Here is an 18,360-nt window from a genome sequence, read left to right on the forward strand (position 1 = left end):
AATGACGCTTCCTTTGCTTTCGTTCATTTCTTACTCTACTCTCGCACCGTGAGGACTCGAGCTCGTTAGTCTTTCGCAGACAGCTCGTTAGTCATTCGGTGGTAAGGCACATGCTCGGGTTTCGCTGTTCAATCATAACTGAGTGGGTTTACGAGCGGCGCTCGCTTATATACCGATTGGTGATTTCAATAGCCTGTTTTGAAAGCAATTTTAAGACTATTGAAACAAGTTTTTGGATGAAAAAGTAACAAGTATATGACGCGTAGACATTTTATCTTTCAAATGAAGTGTTTATCATACCATTTCGTTCAGTTGTTTAAGAGCTATCAACGCTCAAAATCTCGGTCTCCAGCGTAACGCTTTCGTTCTCGAAACTTTGGTTTTACACCCCGGTATAGAAATGAAAGACGTAGTCCTACGTCAAAAAATGTTTTTCCAAACTGAATATAATCGAGTCCAAAATTGTATATAATCGAATCACATGTAATCACATATGAATTTTATTTGATACCAATATTGAGGGGATTGCAAAAATACATAGTCGACCATTTTGTGGAGGCGACCTTTTCGAATTTATGTTGTTCATAGTTTAGTGTATTCTCCAAATTAAGCCATTCAGCCATTTTTTTGCGGCGGCCAAATTGAATTTTTCAAGATCATGGAATACGCAGTTTTATAATGACAGTAAAATTAAAGGTCTGTTCCAAATTTCAGATCAATCATTCAACAGGAACGTGGTCAATTTTCTATTAATGTGGGACAATCCAACAAACATTCAAACATACATAAAAACAGGTCAAGTTGAATGAAACCATTCAAAAAGTAATTTGATACCCATATTGATGGGGTTCTAAGAAAATAGGTACATGTAAACTTCGATATAACGTACATTTCACTTCCAAAATTGTACGTTGTATCGAATTGTACGTTATATCGAAGCATAATAAAGTACTCACAATCGTAGTCTATAATACATTAGTGTGTTGCTGTTTTAGTAAAGTTAATGAATAACTTCAATCAGAAGATCAAGCCAGCCTTTCTCATGATGTTTACCTTCGTAGTGTTGATTAAAGTTTGATTTATTTAGAATCCGGAATCACAAAACCAGCTGTATTTCGGAATTGATTGAAGCTACAAAACTTGTTTTAGCATCACAATACAGATAATTCATTGTTCTATCAGAAAAAAAATATTGCAAAAAAATTTCCTTTACACTTTGGAAATGTGTACGTTATATCGAGGTAAAATGTACGTTACATCGGGGGTACGTTATAACGAGGGTACGTTATATCGAAGTTTCCCCGTAATCCGCCATTTTGTAGTGGCCGCCATCTTAGATTTGCATTTTTAATAAATAACTGTATTCTACTAGTCAAGCCATTTTATTTGATTTTGTGAAAAAAATTTATGTGGCGCCATTTTGTGGTGGTGGCCATTTTGGATTTGGATTTTTCATAAATAACTGTACTCTACTAGTCAAGCCTATTCATTAGATACCCATATTGATGGGGCTGTAAAAAAATATATTAGGCTGTCAAAAAAGTCCTGCGGTTTTTTCGCGAGGTGTCGATGTAAGCGCGTAGTTCTAGTTGTATTCATTGTATCGAGTCATACTATAGCTTGTTGGAAAGGTATTAATATAGTCCTTACGCTATAATATAGTCCTAGACAGTGTTTTGTTTGGTTAAGTCGTTCGTGAGTTATAGTGTCGCAAATATGGAGCGAAATAAAGAGAAAATCCGACATATTTTACAGTACTACTATGACAAAGGCAAAAATGCATCTCAAGCTGCCAATAAAATTTGTGCAGTTTATGGACCCGATACAGTTTCCATTTCCACCGCACAACGATGGTTTCAACGTTTTCGTTCTGGTGTAGAGGTCGTCGAAGATGCGCCACGCTCCGGAAGGCCTGTCGTCGAAAATTGCGACAAAATCACTGAATTAGCCGAGAAAGACCGGCATAGTAGCAGCCGTAGCATCGGCCAAGAGCTGGGGATAAGTCATCAAACCGTTATTAACCATTTGAAGAAACTTGGATTCACAAAGAAGCTCGATGTATGGGTGCCACACACGTTGACGCAAAAAAAACATCTTTGACCGTATCGACGCATGTGAATCGCTGCTGAATCGCAACAAAATCGACCCGTTTCTGAAGCGGATGGTGACTGGCGATGAATAGTGGGTCACTTACGACAACGTGAAGCGCAAACGGTCGTGGTCGAAGCCCGCTGAAGCGGCTCAGACGGTGGCCAAGCCCTCATTAACGACCAAGAAGGTTCTGCTGTGTGTTTGGTGGGATTGTCAAGGAATAATCTATTATGAGCTGCTTCCCTATGGCCAAACGCTCAATTCGGACCTGTACTGACAACAACAGGACCGCTTGAAGGTAGCACTCATGAAGAAGAGGCCATCTTTGATAAACAGAAGCCGCATTGCCTTCCATCAGGACAACGCCAGGCCACACACTTCTTTGGTGACGCGCCAGAAGCTCCGGGAGCTCGGATGGAAGGTTCTTTTGCATCCGCCGTATAGTCCGGACCTTGCACCAAGTGACTACCACCTGTTTTTGTCCATGGCGAACGAGCTAGGTAGTCAGAAGTTAGCCACAAAAGAGGCCTGTGAAAATTGGCTATCCGAGTTTTTTGCCAATAAGGAAGCGAGCTTCTATAACAGTGGTATTATGAAGTTGGCGTCTCGTTGGGAACAAGTCATCGAACAAAACGGCGCATATTTGACTTAAAACAGATGATTTTAACTAATGTTATGAACAAATGAAAATTAAAAAAAAATACCGCAGGACTTTTTTGACAGCCTAATATATAACTGTGTTCTACTAGCCGAGCCCTTTCATTTGATACACATATTGATGGGGTACTGAGAAAATATGTGATCCGCATTTTGTAGTGGCCGCTATCTTGGATTTGCATTTTTCATAAATAACTGCATTCTACTAGTCAATCCCTTTCTTTTGATACCCATATTATTAGAACAAATTATTCAAAATTTCCGAAAATCAAAAAAATCATGTTTCACGACATGGAATACATGTTCGATAAATGAAATATAATAAAATGAAGACAGCTCAAATCGGACAATTCCTTCCTCGCGATTTGTGCTTACCAACACATTTGGCGATTCATTTTTATTTATATAGTTAGAAGATATAGGAAACGAGTGGTATTCCATGCCATCGCTCTTGTAGGAATCTTGCACCATTTCCATCGAAACACTGGAATGAAATCTGTCGTATTTGCCAGACCTAACCCCTTCCAATTATCATTTGTTCCAGTTCATGATGATTTGCAAAAGTGGTTGGATGGGCGGTTTCGCCTAGAGACGCGTTGTTGATTTCCGCGTTATTCATATGTCAATATCTAATAATATCAATATATTCATGGAGAAATATTCCTCGTCTATGAAACCTTAGACGCTTAGAATCCAGACACCCAAAATCATCTACATATCAGTAGGATTTTGATAAAACGATCGTATACCTCGCATCATATTTTGGACACCTCATTGTTCAAATTCTTCTTAAGCTTTTGCCCAACAATTACCTAATCTTTTAGGTGGAAATGAAGGCAATTGCTAAAAAATTACTGATACTCCTCTACAATCTCCCGACAGCACTCCGATTAAAAAACTATGGGAGAAATTTGCATTGGAAAGTTAAAAATCATCATCTAACAATAATGATCTTAAAAACCGCTTGATGGATGAATGGTTGAATATTTCTCCCGAATACAGCTCGTACATAACGGCTGAAGTCAGCTTAAAACAGTTGCAACCAACAAGGGTTACCATATGAAGATGGAATCCCGAATCATCCTAGATCAATATCAACACCTTCGAAATGGAAGTCAAATTCCATGTACCGTACGAATATGAGTTTGAGTGAATTTTCATACATTCGCTTACCTACAATCATTTTTTGAAGAAATAAAAACCTTTTTTTTAAATAGATACCTTTCTCTTTATGTGACACTATGACTTAATCTAAAAAGAATATTTCTAAAGCTTGTTCTCGTCTTTGAAATGTAATGAAAAGAGATCTGCATGGTGGTGTACAAATTCGAGTTTGAGTCACTTTATCTCAAAACATTCCAGAACCGACAACTAGAGACGCTGCTACGAAATGAGTGGTTCCGAATTCTAAGTGACTAATTCTTTAAGCTGCGTTACTGGCACGACCCCTCGGTCGGCGCGTATCACAATGCGAGCGGAACGACAGAAGACTCGCCCGACAGCGAGAAACGTAACAAACGTTTTTTCATGGTTTTAAACACAATAAAATTCCACAATATCCAACTGAATGAATAAGAGTGTTTGAGAGGTTTATTCTTACGCGCTATATTAAAATTAATAGTTAATTATACATAAACCTAATTGTGAACTTATTAAACTACTAAACTTACTTGGTAAATACATCTAAAGTTCTCTTAATTTATATGGTTAAATTAAATATATTTATTAAGGTAACCTTAGAAATAGATTTGGCAATACTGCACTCAAAATGAACTTAAAGCTAGTTAAAATTCTGAACTATTGTATAAGGTAAGGAATAATACAAGATTAAGTAAGCACAATTAAAACATCTCATGAACCTTTGTAGGAGCCATTTCATTCTGAAGATCCACGCCCACAGCGCGTGACGCAAGTTATAAGTGAAGATTCACCAAGGATAAAGAATATACTAAACGTAGGTTTTTCATTTAATTATAATCCTATCCATAAATGTATCAATTTGTGAACTTATAGAAAGATTTTAATACACGTTTCTACGGTATTCAAAAATTTGGACCTTCCTTATCCCTGCCATCGTTGACCTTACGTCAACAGTTACCATTATGTGCGATAGTGTTGATACTGAATAATACTTTTATACTACAAAGCCAACCGACCGTGTTCCCGGTTGTTAATTAGGCACTTAAACAAAAATGCTTTTCTTTTAAGCTCTTTTTTTTTAAAAAAACAGACTATATTGATAAAGCAGACTATCACTTTATCAATGCCGCAAATTTTTATGACCTGTTTATTTTCGTATGCATGCAATAATTCAAATCGGCGTGAATTTATAAACATTAATTATCATACTTGGGCATCGATGCCCAAATCGATTAGTTTATTTCTAAACCACCAATTACTACACCATCAAATTATGACGCTAATAAATACGCATTGTCCATCGATACACACATGGTTTCTCCATGGCAATTTTACTATGGAAAATGTTCCGCGTAAAACAATAATTATGACCCTTCAATCAGAAAGTCATATTTTGTCAGGTATTTACCACAACTCTCACATCGTTCAGCAGTGACGGTTGGCTCAGACTAAAAATAAAAAAAAACATTTCAGTCATCCGCAACCGACCGCAGAACATATGGAACCCAGAAATGGAAACCAAACTTACAATCTTGTGGGTTCGGATAAACCTACAATTATGAACTGCTGGGTGCGTGTCGTGTTGGCCAACATACATTAACATGTGGAGAAAAAAAGGGTAATTGAAATTTCGGTTCCGAATCCGAGGAAATCAACGATTACCCGGCCAAGGTGGACAGACATTTTTGCCGGCGGCGGACTTAATTTTATCTGCGGATTGCGCACCCGAACATAATGTTACCACGGTAAATTATTAATTCACCGTGCTCTGATGGGTTGGAAAATTCCAACGCACAAAGATATTTCAGGTGAATCCGCTTTGTCACCGGGCAGGAATCTCTCCGCACCCGCACGAAAGGGGTTTTTGAGTACACTTGCCGACCCAAATTCATTATATCTTCCATTTCCATGGTCGAGTGGGTTGACCTTTCCGATACTCGACGCGGCGATGCCGGGAGCGCAAAATCTAGATGACATTCAGAAGCGCGCTGATCGATATATGTAGGTACGTGGCACCCCTTGTAGTCAGCGAGTGGATTAGTTCGTGCCTGTATGGCCATTAGCGAGAGAAAGGTCAAACTCGTGAAGAAGAACCAGCTTGACTACCCGAGCGGTACCGATATGTGCTATTTTTGCTAAACAATTAATGCGGCTGTCATCAAACACACCGGACGGCTCAGTATAGCCTCGGTAATCGCTGCTGGCATTTCGCGGGGGTGTGGAGAAACCCGTAGCTTATCTGCCATTTCTTTCCAGTAATGTTTTACATCGGTGAGGTGAGCACGTGTTGTTAATTTTATTGCCGCGGGCACGAAATTTTACGCTGCCCTTTTCCACCTAAAGTATTAAACCTTGACCTTTCCCACCTCTTTCCTTCTTTGCAGTCTGCAGCCCATAAGTACCATATCATCGTTGGTGGGATATGGATTAAGTCTTTTTCTCCTAACTTTTCGTCACGCAGGAAGGATTTTACCGGTCGTTTCGGTGTGCCATAAATGTGTCAGAGTACTAAAATTTACTGATTTTTAGTCGATCCTCGGAGTACATTTATCGCCTAGCTCTAAAGCGGTCCTCAAGTGCACCCTTCCTGCCGGTTATGTTTCGCTCTACGCTACGGTGCGTAAGCATGTATTCTTCACACTGTAGCAACCGATGAACTTTACAGAATGGACTCTTTTTTATTACCTACAATAATTGATGCCATAACCGAGAGGCAGCAGCTTGAGGTGTGAATCACAAGGTTCATTCGTGGGGCTGTCGGCAGCTCAACACTTGGGCCTCACAGATGAATTAGAGAACAGGTGGTGATGAAACATTGTAGCCTCGTCGGTATTGGTCGTCACAGCGGCGTCTCAAATCAAATTAGGTGGAACTTATAGCGTCAATGGGCCTCGGATTTTTTTGGTTGCGTTTGGCTCTTTCAAAAATAATAAATAAGCTGCACATGGTGAAGCCGTCGGAGATAAAAGATCCATCAAGATTGACGTTTTCCCGCACTTATTATACTCAGCCGATTAATTTAGTTGAATAAGGAGTCTGTCACGTAAGCTTCCAAAAAGTTATCCGGGGAGAAAGCTTGTTCACAGTTCAGGTAGAAATTTAAAATGTGTTACAATATGAAAACTATTTTGTCCGAATGTGAACATAGCGTTATTAATTTAACAAAGATTGTTTAGCTTATCCGATACGACTAGCAACTGTGTGTGTTTAGATCGATGCTTTCCTTCCATTCACGAGTAAAATATACATCACCCTAATCCGAAATACGACGGAGTTTGAATTAAATATTTTTTGTTAGACATATTTCGGATAATTCTGATATGATCGGATTCCTGAATAAGGGAGCATTTCTAAGAAATCAGGGTAATCATGTATTGAACATTCATTATTCAGTTGTGCCATCTGTCTTTTTTATTGTTGGGTTATCAGATAATAAAAGTGTAAATGTTTTTTTAAATATGTTTAAAACATATTTAAAAAAACATTTACACTAAAAAAAAAACAGTAACACTTCTCTTACTTTGTTTTATGTTTAAATATTTACAATAAAACAATGAACAGTTGTTGTATTGAGTTGAAATTTTGCACAGGTCATTTTTCTGGGCAAATAAACAAAATGTACATGGTCGGTTTTTTTTATTTTTTCCATGCCTTCATTGCCACTCAGGCTAAATCCCAAGAGGTCGTTTTTCGGCCATGAGATTTCCGATGATTTTTCAGTTTTCAAGAAACTCAATTTTCAAAGTGTGCGACACTAGTAAATGAAGTCCGATTGAGCTAATATTTTGCATGGTGTATATTATCGTGCAAATCAACGTTTCGCACTAAGTTCCGAATGGAACATCGAGACACCTATTTTTATTGGCACCCAAAATCATACGTTTTGCCTCGTATTCCGAAAAAAAACCCAAAGTGTCGATTTTTGACAAAGAAAAATTTCGAAATGACAGTAGATATCGACGTTTTATGCAATTTTAAAACATTTGACATAAAAAAAATATAATATTTTTTTTTGAAAATCCCGATTTCCTTTATTTATCAACCTTTGACCGCTTTGGGCCAACACCGATTGAGCTGATATTTTGCAAAGGGTGGTTTTTCGAGATGGTGAACATTTTTTATGGGTTACCTTTTTTAAATTCGAGATGACCATTTTCATTGGCACCCGTATATACAGCCATTCCATGCCAATCCGTTATAATGGTTCTCAGATTTTCGTGAAAAGTGGTAGATTTGTTCGTTATTGCAAACAATTAGACCTGTATTTTTATATTTTTCGTTAGGGTGATCATTTCCATCTGAGGTTGGTCCGAAAAATCCCTTTTTTCACTTTTTTTCCAAAAATGACAAAAATTCATAACTTTTGAACTACTGGACCGATTCTGAAGCTGGAAAAATTTGGAAAAAAAACTACAAAAAGTTAGAAAAAATTGAAAAAAAAGCTATAAGAATTGTTTTTTTTAATTTTTCCCCAGATTTGTTTAAGTTAGCAATAAAAATCAGAATATACAGTGAAGGTGTCAGTTTGTAGCATTGGTACTTACGTATTGACGTTACCGGAGCGTAATTTTCATTATGAATTTCATTATTTATTGATTATTTTTTTTCCTAATGAAATTTATTCTGAGGTCAATATTAAGGCCGCCTTGGTTCATTATCCTCGTTAGATGAGCACTTCACTCCCCGTTGCATTTACATCAGAATAAATTTTAATCTAAAAAAAAATACAAAAAAATGCACTCCGGTTGCGTTAATATGAAATTTTTAATTTTCTTGATCCTGTTTGTGATCATCCATTGTACTGCCGTAATCTTGCAAAGTGATGCAAGCGCCAGAGGGACGAATTTTCAGTACGGGACTTTTCGTAAAATTGCATGTATAATCAGCTTACGCGTACATTACGAAAATCTGATCTGTACAAATTGTGTGCACTTGATGGAAAAACATTGCCATCGGCTTGATGTTTGAAAAAATGCCGTTGTATTTAAGCTATGTTACCAACGCCAGTTTCTTGTGGAAACTGCAAATTTTAATCACTGTTTCCACAACCGATTGGCGTTCATCCATAAAAGTATGCGAGAATCTGTTTCCAATTATTTTCTCCAAAATGCCGCCGTTGAGCGGAGCATGAGAAGGCATCAGGAAGAAAAGTTCTACACATTTTCCGACTTTGTAACATGCGTTGAACAGGCTAACATAGTTGAGAACCCGATTGTAACAATTATAGACAGCACCATTTTTTTCCAATCCAAAATGCAACTGAAAACATTGAAAACATAAAATAATGCCATCCACAATCATCCGATGTAAAGTAGATACAGTTTATGCGAGGATGTTTTGAGTTTTGTTACAAAATGCGTTTCGATGGAGGATTTAGAAAAGTGCAGCTTTTCACCAAATCCGACATTTACCCTTCAATCAACACTCAGCTTCAATCCATCTGAAAGAGAAATGAGCAGGTGAGAAAGTAAACAGCGTCAAGAAGCTTTATCGCTTGATACCTGAGGATAGAAGACATCATTGCCATCGAAAGACATAAATTCTGGTAATCAACAATGAAATTGATGAGTTTAAACTCATTAGTTTCAATTTTTATGTTCAATATGTGATCGATCACGGATAATTTTTTCCTTTAAGATGAGTTTGATTTTATGAATTTAAATATTTGACGAGATTTATAAACAGAGCAAAGTACATGATTTGTAGTTCTGGAACAAAATTGCTATTATAAATGTAGCACTGCATGGGGATGGACTGTTTTGAATTAAAATGTTTGGCATGAAGAGCTTTTCGGAAAAGTGATTTTCTTTATGCTAAACGTTTATTACGGAAGATGTTGTTATGTGAAGTTTGCTGTCCCAGCTAATCCATTCTATGCTATCAGATTAGATAAAAAAATTACTTCGCATCACAATCAAATTACGACACACCATAGGGAAAATGGCGCTTGCGCTACATCACAGTGGAAATGGCGCTTGCGCCACTCCGTTTTTAGGCTTTTACGAGGTCATTTTTTTACATTTCTGTAAAACTCCGCAGTTGTTTTAAAGCATTTGGTATTCTTTATCGATCTATAACAAAAACAGTAAAATGTCAATTTTGGCGATTGCGTCACTTTGCGAGATTGCGGCAGTGTATGATTATACTTTAATGTTTCATTTTACGTCATTCTATATATTCCAGACTGTTCTTTATGCATGTCTACATAATGTCTGGAAGCTAGAACTCCTCATACAGTTTTTGCTTCTGTTCTATAACTTACTGTTGTTTTGTTCAAATTATATTCTGAAAACAATCGTTCAACGTTTGCTGAGGATTACTGCAGAATCAGAAATATTTTTCATAAAAAACATAATTTTCTTGATCGAACTGTACGTTGTTCAGATTAGTTAAATTTTTATATAGTCTACCTGAAAAAAGTTATCCAACAGTGTTATGAACAATCTTGAAATGCTCGAATGCAAAGTAAATAATTCCAGACTTTCAGTTTGGAATAATATGTTAATATTGTTCACAGATAATCGTCGAAGGGTCATTTAAACCGTCATAGATCGATCTTCTCTACTTGATCACCATTCAAAATTCAATTTAAAAATTAATTCTGAGCGATTCATAACGTTTCATTATACGTTTAACAACATTTTCTAATGGAAACCGGCGCGTGGCTATCGGACGCAGCATTTTCAGGGGTTTGAATTTCAAGAGAGCTTAAATTTCAGCAAAATTACTGTTTCGTGAAGGTCTACAGTTTAGATAGGAGTAGATGTTCTTACACAGCTGCTCGATTCTTTCAGGCATATGTTTATATACATATGATGCATAAAGGGACACACAGGGTCTTTCAGATTAAACGCTCACGCAAAAAAAAATCAAATAGCGCCTTATAGTTTTTTTCTCGCTCCGTCAATGATTTTTTTTTTCTGTATTATAGTGATTTTCAACACTTTTGGCTGGTTCGTCACTTTTGCTCCCATTTTTGGAAGAATATCGGGAGTAAGAATTGAACTCGGGATCTTGAGCGTGAGAGGTATGGATGTTACCCCTACGCCAGATCGCCTCCACTCCGTCAATGGTAACACTGCACTTCCCCACTTCGGGACGATAATATTTGGCTACTCGTTCGGTCTGATCGGATGGTTTTTAGTGTCAAGGTCTATAACTTACAAGAACGTGTATTTTAAGTGAAATCGTATTACTCGAACAACCGAAGCCCTAATGAAACTTTGATTTCTTATGGTGAGAATTTCAACATTTCTCGTCGTCGATTACTTCCTCTGGGGGCACGTGAAGGACCGTTGCTGTGTTAATAAGCCACAAACATTGGAGGAACTTAAAGAAGAAATAACTCGGATTTTCAACAGCATCGAAGTCGTAATGTTAGAGTTGGGCATGAAGAATTTTTTCACCGTTTAAAACGCGAAAAAAGGGAAGGTCACATCGAAAATGTCCTAAAATAAGCTTTATTTTAATTTTTTTTAAATGAAAATCGGTTCACTTTTGTAGAAGTTATTAAAATTTGTTGCGTGAGCGTTTAATATGAAAGACCCTGTACTATAGCAAATACATTTTAGTGTGAACAAGTCTGAGTAGTCTTTCCTTATAGACGCTCCCAATGACAAGATTCTGCTTGTATGATCTGTCTCAAAGCAAATAACTACAGTCTCGTAGAGCGTTTTGGAGTCAGTTTCGATAACCTCAATCAAATCGTAGAAGCAATCTTTAACATGGAGTGTATCTTGCTTCCAAAAAAACGTGCGTGCGATCACCGCTATCGACTTCTAAAACGTCAGTAGACTCGTCTGTTATCAGGTTAAATGAATTTCGTTTTAAGTGCTTACATAATCATCCATACTGTCTTCAAAGATGCCAAACAAATTTTTGAAAAAAATGGGAAAATTGGAAAAAAAAACAACTACATAAGCTGGAAGAATCTATTTTTTGTCAATTTTGTTAATATTAGCAATAAATATTAGTAAGTGTGTCATTTAGTAGCATTTTCGAGTTCCCTGTTCGTGATCATACTTTTTAACATTATACTTCTGTTTTGCTTTTAATGTCATTCTAACTAATTCAGACTTTGTTTTATTTTGCTTCATTATTCTTCATTTCTGCATTTTTGAAAGTTATAATTCCTCGTATAGTTTTTTCTTCCAGTTCTACTTCCTGGATTTCATATCGATTGTAAATATTTGGAAAATTTTGTAGAAGGGGAACAATATGCTTCCTTTCCATGACAATAGCTGGATCAATTATCGCCTTGTGGATGATTGAAGGATCATTGAATTGAAATTGGTATCGAAATCAGCTACGGCGTTGTGTGAGATTTTAAATACTTATAAATATTCATTGATAAACATTCCGATAGTAGCAGGTTGAAACGAAAATTTGGAAAATCGAAATTTTTTTTCGATGCCAAACGACTGCATAAAATGCATAAAACGAGATCTGGTGTTATCTCGAACAATAAATGATGTACAATCTTGCAATACAGTGTATTCAAATTAGCTAACTAACTGATCAAAAAACGAAGTTTTCGTTCAATGAACCAACTAAGATGGCTGAAAAAGCCTAGCTTAGCGGTTTTTAAAACGTAATCCGATTCTGTCATCTCAGACGCCGGAAGCTATTTAAGACATGAAAAAATAAGACAAATTTCGAGGCCATTCTAGGTGACCTCAGTTAAACCTTTTTGGTCAATCATTTTTAAGGCTTATTTGAGTACAACAACTTGAATCTAAATAAATAAAAATGATTTGGTGTCCGTTCCTCACGATTTAACTCGAGAACGTAGCAACGGATTTCAACAGTCAGTATCAGGTTTGATGCGTCTTAGTCTGCATCAGGTTTATATGCCTAAAAAGAAATTATATACCACGAATATACAGAAAAATAATTTCTGTTGGGACTTGAATGTTCGAAATTATTTAAATAAAAATATAAAAAAAAACATATTGGTGGGACGAAATTCGCTCAAAATATAACTTTTCAGTTAGTGTGCATCTTTTTTTTAAAGTGTCCGTCTTTCCCGATTCTTTCTTATTTTTCAAAGATGCCGGACACATCAGTTTAGCGAAACTTCTGCCTCAGAAGCTATTTTTATTATTAAGGATTAGACTATCAAGTCGAGGTGATATAGCTATATATTTTTATATTTTTTCGTGGAATTCAAGAAAAAAAATCAACTTTTACTTCGGGTGTCCATTAGGGTGCCAACGAATGTATGGGAAAAAAAAATTTCAAAAAATTACCCTATAAAAATGTTCACCACCTCGTAAAAACACCCTATGCTGAATTTCAGCTGAATCGGACTTGAGGGAAAGTGGCGCAAAGCAGTCAAAGTTTGAGTTTTTTGAAAATGAAATCGGGGTTTTCGAAAAAAAATGTTGATGCCAAATGTCTTGAAATTGCATGAAACGTCGAGATCTAGTGTCATCTCGAAAAGTTTCTTATTTGTCAAAAATCTCTCACTCACTCTCACTCTGGGACTTTTCTCGGAGTACGAAACGAAAAGTATGGTTTTAGGTGCCAATAGAAATAGTTACCTCAATTTTTCATTCGGAACATGCTACGAAATGTTGATTCGGACTATAATATACCCCATGCAAAATATTTACATACATTTACTGGTGTCGCAGACGTTAAAATTCGAGTTTTTTGAAAACCGAAAAATAACCGAAAAACGGGGTATTTGAAAGAATGTTTGGTGCCAAAAATTGCATGACACGTCGAGATTTACAGTTATCTCGAAAAAAAACATTTTTTCTCAAAAATCATTTTTTTAAGGCGGAAAAACGACCAAGGGCCAAAAAAACATTTTTTTGAAACCAAAAAACAGGAAGTGGGTTATATCTATGGTATAACCGCAAGGGTGACGTAGGACTATCGTTGATTTAGAGATCATTTGTATGAAGTTGAATCTAAATTCATTCTGAATGAATGAATATTTGGAGAACTTCGAAAACGAGAGCGTTACGTTGGAGGCACAAGGTTTTATGCAATATTGGATACGGAAATATCCTACTGATGGGGAGGAATAATCTTCAGAAGCTATCCTGTTGATTGCGATTGATTGAAAAATCACAAAACCTAATGTATTTGGTCACAGTGTTACATGGATAGAAAATATTAAAATAAACTCTTTCATATGAATGTAATTTTAAATTCCCAGAGGAACTGGCAGATTATTTTCAGTAACGATTAGATATTTCCACATTTCCCTCGATACTGGAAGCCCACCAGTGGTTAATGCTAACTCGATAACCATCTGTTAATAGCACTTGATTGAAACATATTTGGTCACAGTGTTACATGGATAGAAAACATTCAAATAAACTCTTTCACATGAATGTATTTTTAAATTCCTAGAGGAACTGGCAGATTATTTTCCGGATCTTTCTCGATCCAAACGGAAAGAATTCCGTGCGTGTATGTGTAGCGGCTGCTTCGAGATTTTCCCGGGGAACCGTTTGTAGCATCACTCTCCTCCTGATGGATTCCCTTCTGGCCTAAGGTGCACAAACAGGCTCTTGGTGACACCGCTCATCCGCGCTTTCATGATAAATGAAGAGCTTCACCACAACAGCGACAACATGCTCCAATCGCTGTTCAATTAGAACTGAGTGGATTTCCGAGCAGCGCTCGCTTATATACCGATTGGTGATTTCAATAGCCTATTTTGAAAGCAAATTTAAGACTATTGAAACAAGTTTTTGGATCAGAAAGTAACAAGTATAGAACGCGTAGACCTTTTATCTTTCGAATGAAGTGTTTATCATACCATTTCGTTCAGTTGTTTAGGAGCTATTAACACTGAAAATCTCGGTCTCCGTCGTAACGCTTTCGTTTTCGAAACTTTGATTTTACACCCCGGTATAGAAATGAAAGACGTAGTCCGTAGACGTAGTTGTAGTCAAAAAAATCGAGATAACTGTAAATCTCGACGAGAAATGCAATTTTAAGATATTTGGCATCAAAAATTCTTTTTTAAAACCTCGATTTTCGGTGATTTTTCGTTTTTCAATAAAACTCAACTTTTAACGTTTGTGTCACGAGTAACGGAAGTCCGAATGAGCTAATATTTTGCATAGGGTATATTATCGAGCAAATCAACATTTCGTAGCAAGTTCCGAAAGAAAAATCGAGATATCTATTTTTATTGGCACCCAAAACCATATTTTTCGTTTCGTACTCCGAAAAATTATGCTAGAATGCCGATTTTTGACAAAAAAAAATTCGAGATGACACAAGATCTCGACGTCTCATACAATTTCATACAACCCCGATTTCCTTTACTCCCTCCTTAGGTGATTTTTCGATTTTCAAAAAAACTCAAACTTTGACCGCTTTGCGCCACTGTCCCTTAAGTCCGATTGAGCTGATATTTTGCACAGGGTGTTTTTCCGAGGTGGTGAACATTTTTTATGGGGTAACTTTTTGAAATTCGAGATGACCATTTTCATTGTCACCCTAACGTCCATCTTTACCACCCTTCCCCTACCATATCATTTCGCAAATAGTGACTCGCTTATACGAATTTCACACTCATTAAGTACGACGTCAATTTGTTAGAACACTTCAGTTTCAACTGATTCAGTGTAATGACCAGAGAACATCAACAGAAAACCTACGCAACGGAAAAGATGACTACCGGTACACACTAGTCATTCTCATGACCAACGACAATATAATTATTCCAACAAATTTGAAATCAAAACATGAACCATTTACACGCCTATTGGGCAGCGCTCACGGTAGTTCCTGTCAGAAGCATCTTGGAACAGTAGCCACCGAAGCAGCACATACTGATTATCGGTCATTATCAATCGCACACATCATCAGACATACACGCACACATGCCAAGATTTATCGTTGCACCGCGAAGCTCGACTAATTAAAATAGTAATGTGATAATTATTCCCCCGGAACCGCTCGACCGGGGTGCGCGTGGGTTCAGGTCTTACCTTTGGCAGAAATCACGTACGTCCGCCAGCGTCGTTTTGTGCGACACGGTCCACCAGGCAGGCCCTGCTCCGGAGATAGAGTTACATGCAGAAATTAATTGCGGTACCGTCGCCCGTAAACGAGGAAGAGAAAGGCCAACTCCAGTCCTTCGGGGCTCTGGTTCACCCTAGATAAATTTACGTGTGCTCACTTTTTGGTTGGCCACTCCGTGCTGTGCTTTTCTTCTGCTACTCCGTCGAACTTTATTTTTCTTCACAAACACTGACCACGACTGGGTTCAAGCTGGTTTCCCGGCGATTTTTTCGTTGCACCCCTCGCTCGCTGTTTTCTGCTTTGACACAAGCTAAACCGGTTTTATTTTTCGAAACTTGACGTTGTGTTCCACAGATTCCAGTCGGCACACGACGAGTTGTATTGCCAGTGTACACAGAAATGCAACAGTAACAGCACCTTCTCTCTCAGCGATGCACGTGGGGGCGTGCAGATTGAAAATAACACTTCAAACACACTCTAAACAATTTCGCACCTTTAGCGTCGAAAAAAACCCAACCCCGGCCTCTGAATTTACACGCCCGACTAGACGTGAAATTGCAAACCGTAAGAACCGCACGTTTTCCTCACGTATCTTCGAGACTCTCTATTTTTCACGATGTCAGCATCAAATTATTTCAAAATCGCGCAAATCGGCGAGAATATGGAAAGACGAAAATATTTTTTTTTTTTCAATTTTCGCGTATGCTCCTCTCGTTTGTTTTTTTTCCGCCCACTTGCACACACTCACGCGTACACATACACTCGTACACACGCACTCGATCTCCGTCAAAATCAAAACAAACTTTTCAACACTCCCACATACCCCGCGCTCGATAATACGTTCGCAAGGTAATCACTTCGCGGTTGAACGCGCTTTTGTAGAAAGTGAAATTGGTGAGAGTCCCGAGACTCTGGCCTTGGTGCGCTGATTTTGTGATTGTCGCTCAGGAGACGATGGAATCTGCACAATGTTCTATTCTAGCAATTGAAGAAATCTATCATTGCTCCCAGCCAACGAGCGAAGATACGTCAACATTAGTTTACAGTTCGAAACGTAGACACGAAACAGCTAAATATAGCTCGTTTTATTCTGCCCAAGCCGACATTCTGCAGGATGGATAACGACACAAACATAACGTGTGCCCTCAACGATCGTTACGAAAAGTTGTTCTGTTCAATTTTTTCAAAAGACACTTGGTTTCATGATTTCATGTTTCAAAAGTACACACATCGAAACCAAAACCGCCATTCGCCGGTTCTCCTCCCCTCGCTTCCGGGCCAACTTTCTGTGGGACAGTAATTGGCGTAACAGGTTCGTCCCGTCTCTTATCAGCGCACAGCGCCAGGACAGGACAGGGGAAACACGTTCCACTGCAACAACTCAACCGGACCGGATCTCCTTCAACGACGACAACTCACTTCTCGGCGGTGTGAGTATTTTTTTACAGTCGATTTTTATTTCGTTATTTCAGTTAGCGAAAGTATCTGCCAAAAACTATTTTTGCAAGGGAATTATTTACTAGTGACATGCTGCATCCATGTGCCCCCGGGGGCATCTCTTTCTGTGCAGATCTTATTCTTTCCCCGTTCGGACTGAGATATCAGAATTATTTACAAAAAGCACGACGTACAATTGATGCGAGAAACCACGCGCAAAGTCGAACACCCGTTCACTCAAAAAACTTTCTGAACCGACCGCAAGAAATGCCGGAATACGACTAGTGCTCCGGCTGCTGCATCAGAACCAGTTAGTCAACAAGGCAAACAGCAGCAGCCCGAACGAACGAAACACCTCATGAATGGGGCGAGAGTGCAGAGAAAAATCTCGATGAACTTTTCGGATGGTTGCCAGTCTCCAATTGCTGCATAAAACATTAAAGTGGGAGAACCGCCCAGCACCACTGGGCGCCACATGCTCGACGAGGCAGCCACAAGAGCCGGGTACCAACATGGATTATGATACGAAACATGTACAAACATTAGTCGATCAACCCTTGCTCTCATTCTCTGTTTTTCTCTCGAGCAAGAGAGCGGGAGAATTCGCACGCTTCGTGAAAGTCGCCAAACCGCTCGAATCGAGCAGATTTTGCGTGTTTTGTTTTTGTTCGTTCATTCTCTTTCCGGCGTGTGTTCCGCACCGCTCGGACGGTTTTCGGTCGTGGGGTATTTATGACATAGCGCCATAGTCGTCTTCGCCGGCTTCTGTTTCCTCCGGAGGAAGGTCCCTTGCGTGCGAGAGTTTGTATGTGTGTATGTGGGAAACACAACATAATTCAGAGATTTTAGCTGGATGACTTTGAGACAAAACCGGGTTTCGAAGAGTGAACGGATCGGAAGCAGGATGGCACACAGGATTATGTGCTGATGGCGAGGATGAGGCGTCGCAAATGTGTTTACCTGTTTTGTGTGTTTAACCACAGTGAAGATTTAACAAGTTTTGATCTTATAATCTTGCCACGGTTCGCCAGTTGAGACGGA

The 18,360-nt window shown here is 38.3% G+C and overlaps 1 protein-coding gene across 4 annotated transcripts in view; it reads right to left on the reverse strand.

Annotated features, from left to right (window-relative positions):
- LOC129774891 (uncharacterized) overlaps nt 1-17,599 on the reverse strand; it is a 531,717-nt gene extending 514,118 nt beyond the window's left edge. For 3 of the 4 annotated variants that reach the window (XM_055778944.1, XM_055778941.1, XM_055778943.1), the window contains exon 1: nt 15,849-17,599. The gene's annotated coding sequence lies outside the window, so the exon portion shown is untranslated. The remainder of the gene's footprint in view (nt 1-15,848) is intronic. The other variant, XM_055778942.1, reaches the window with a different exon arrangement.
- Between the last annotated feature and the right edge of the window lie 761 nt (nt 17,600-18,360).

Source organism: Toxorhynchites rutilus, chromosome 3 (genome assembly GCF_029784135.1).
Source record: "Toxorhynchites rutilus septentrionalis strain SRP chromosome 3, ASM2978413v1, whole genome shotgun sequence".
NCBI lineage: Eukaryota > Metazoa > Arthropoda > Insecta > Diptera > Culicidae > Toxorhynchites > Toxorhynchites rutilus.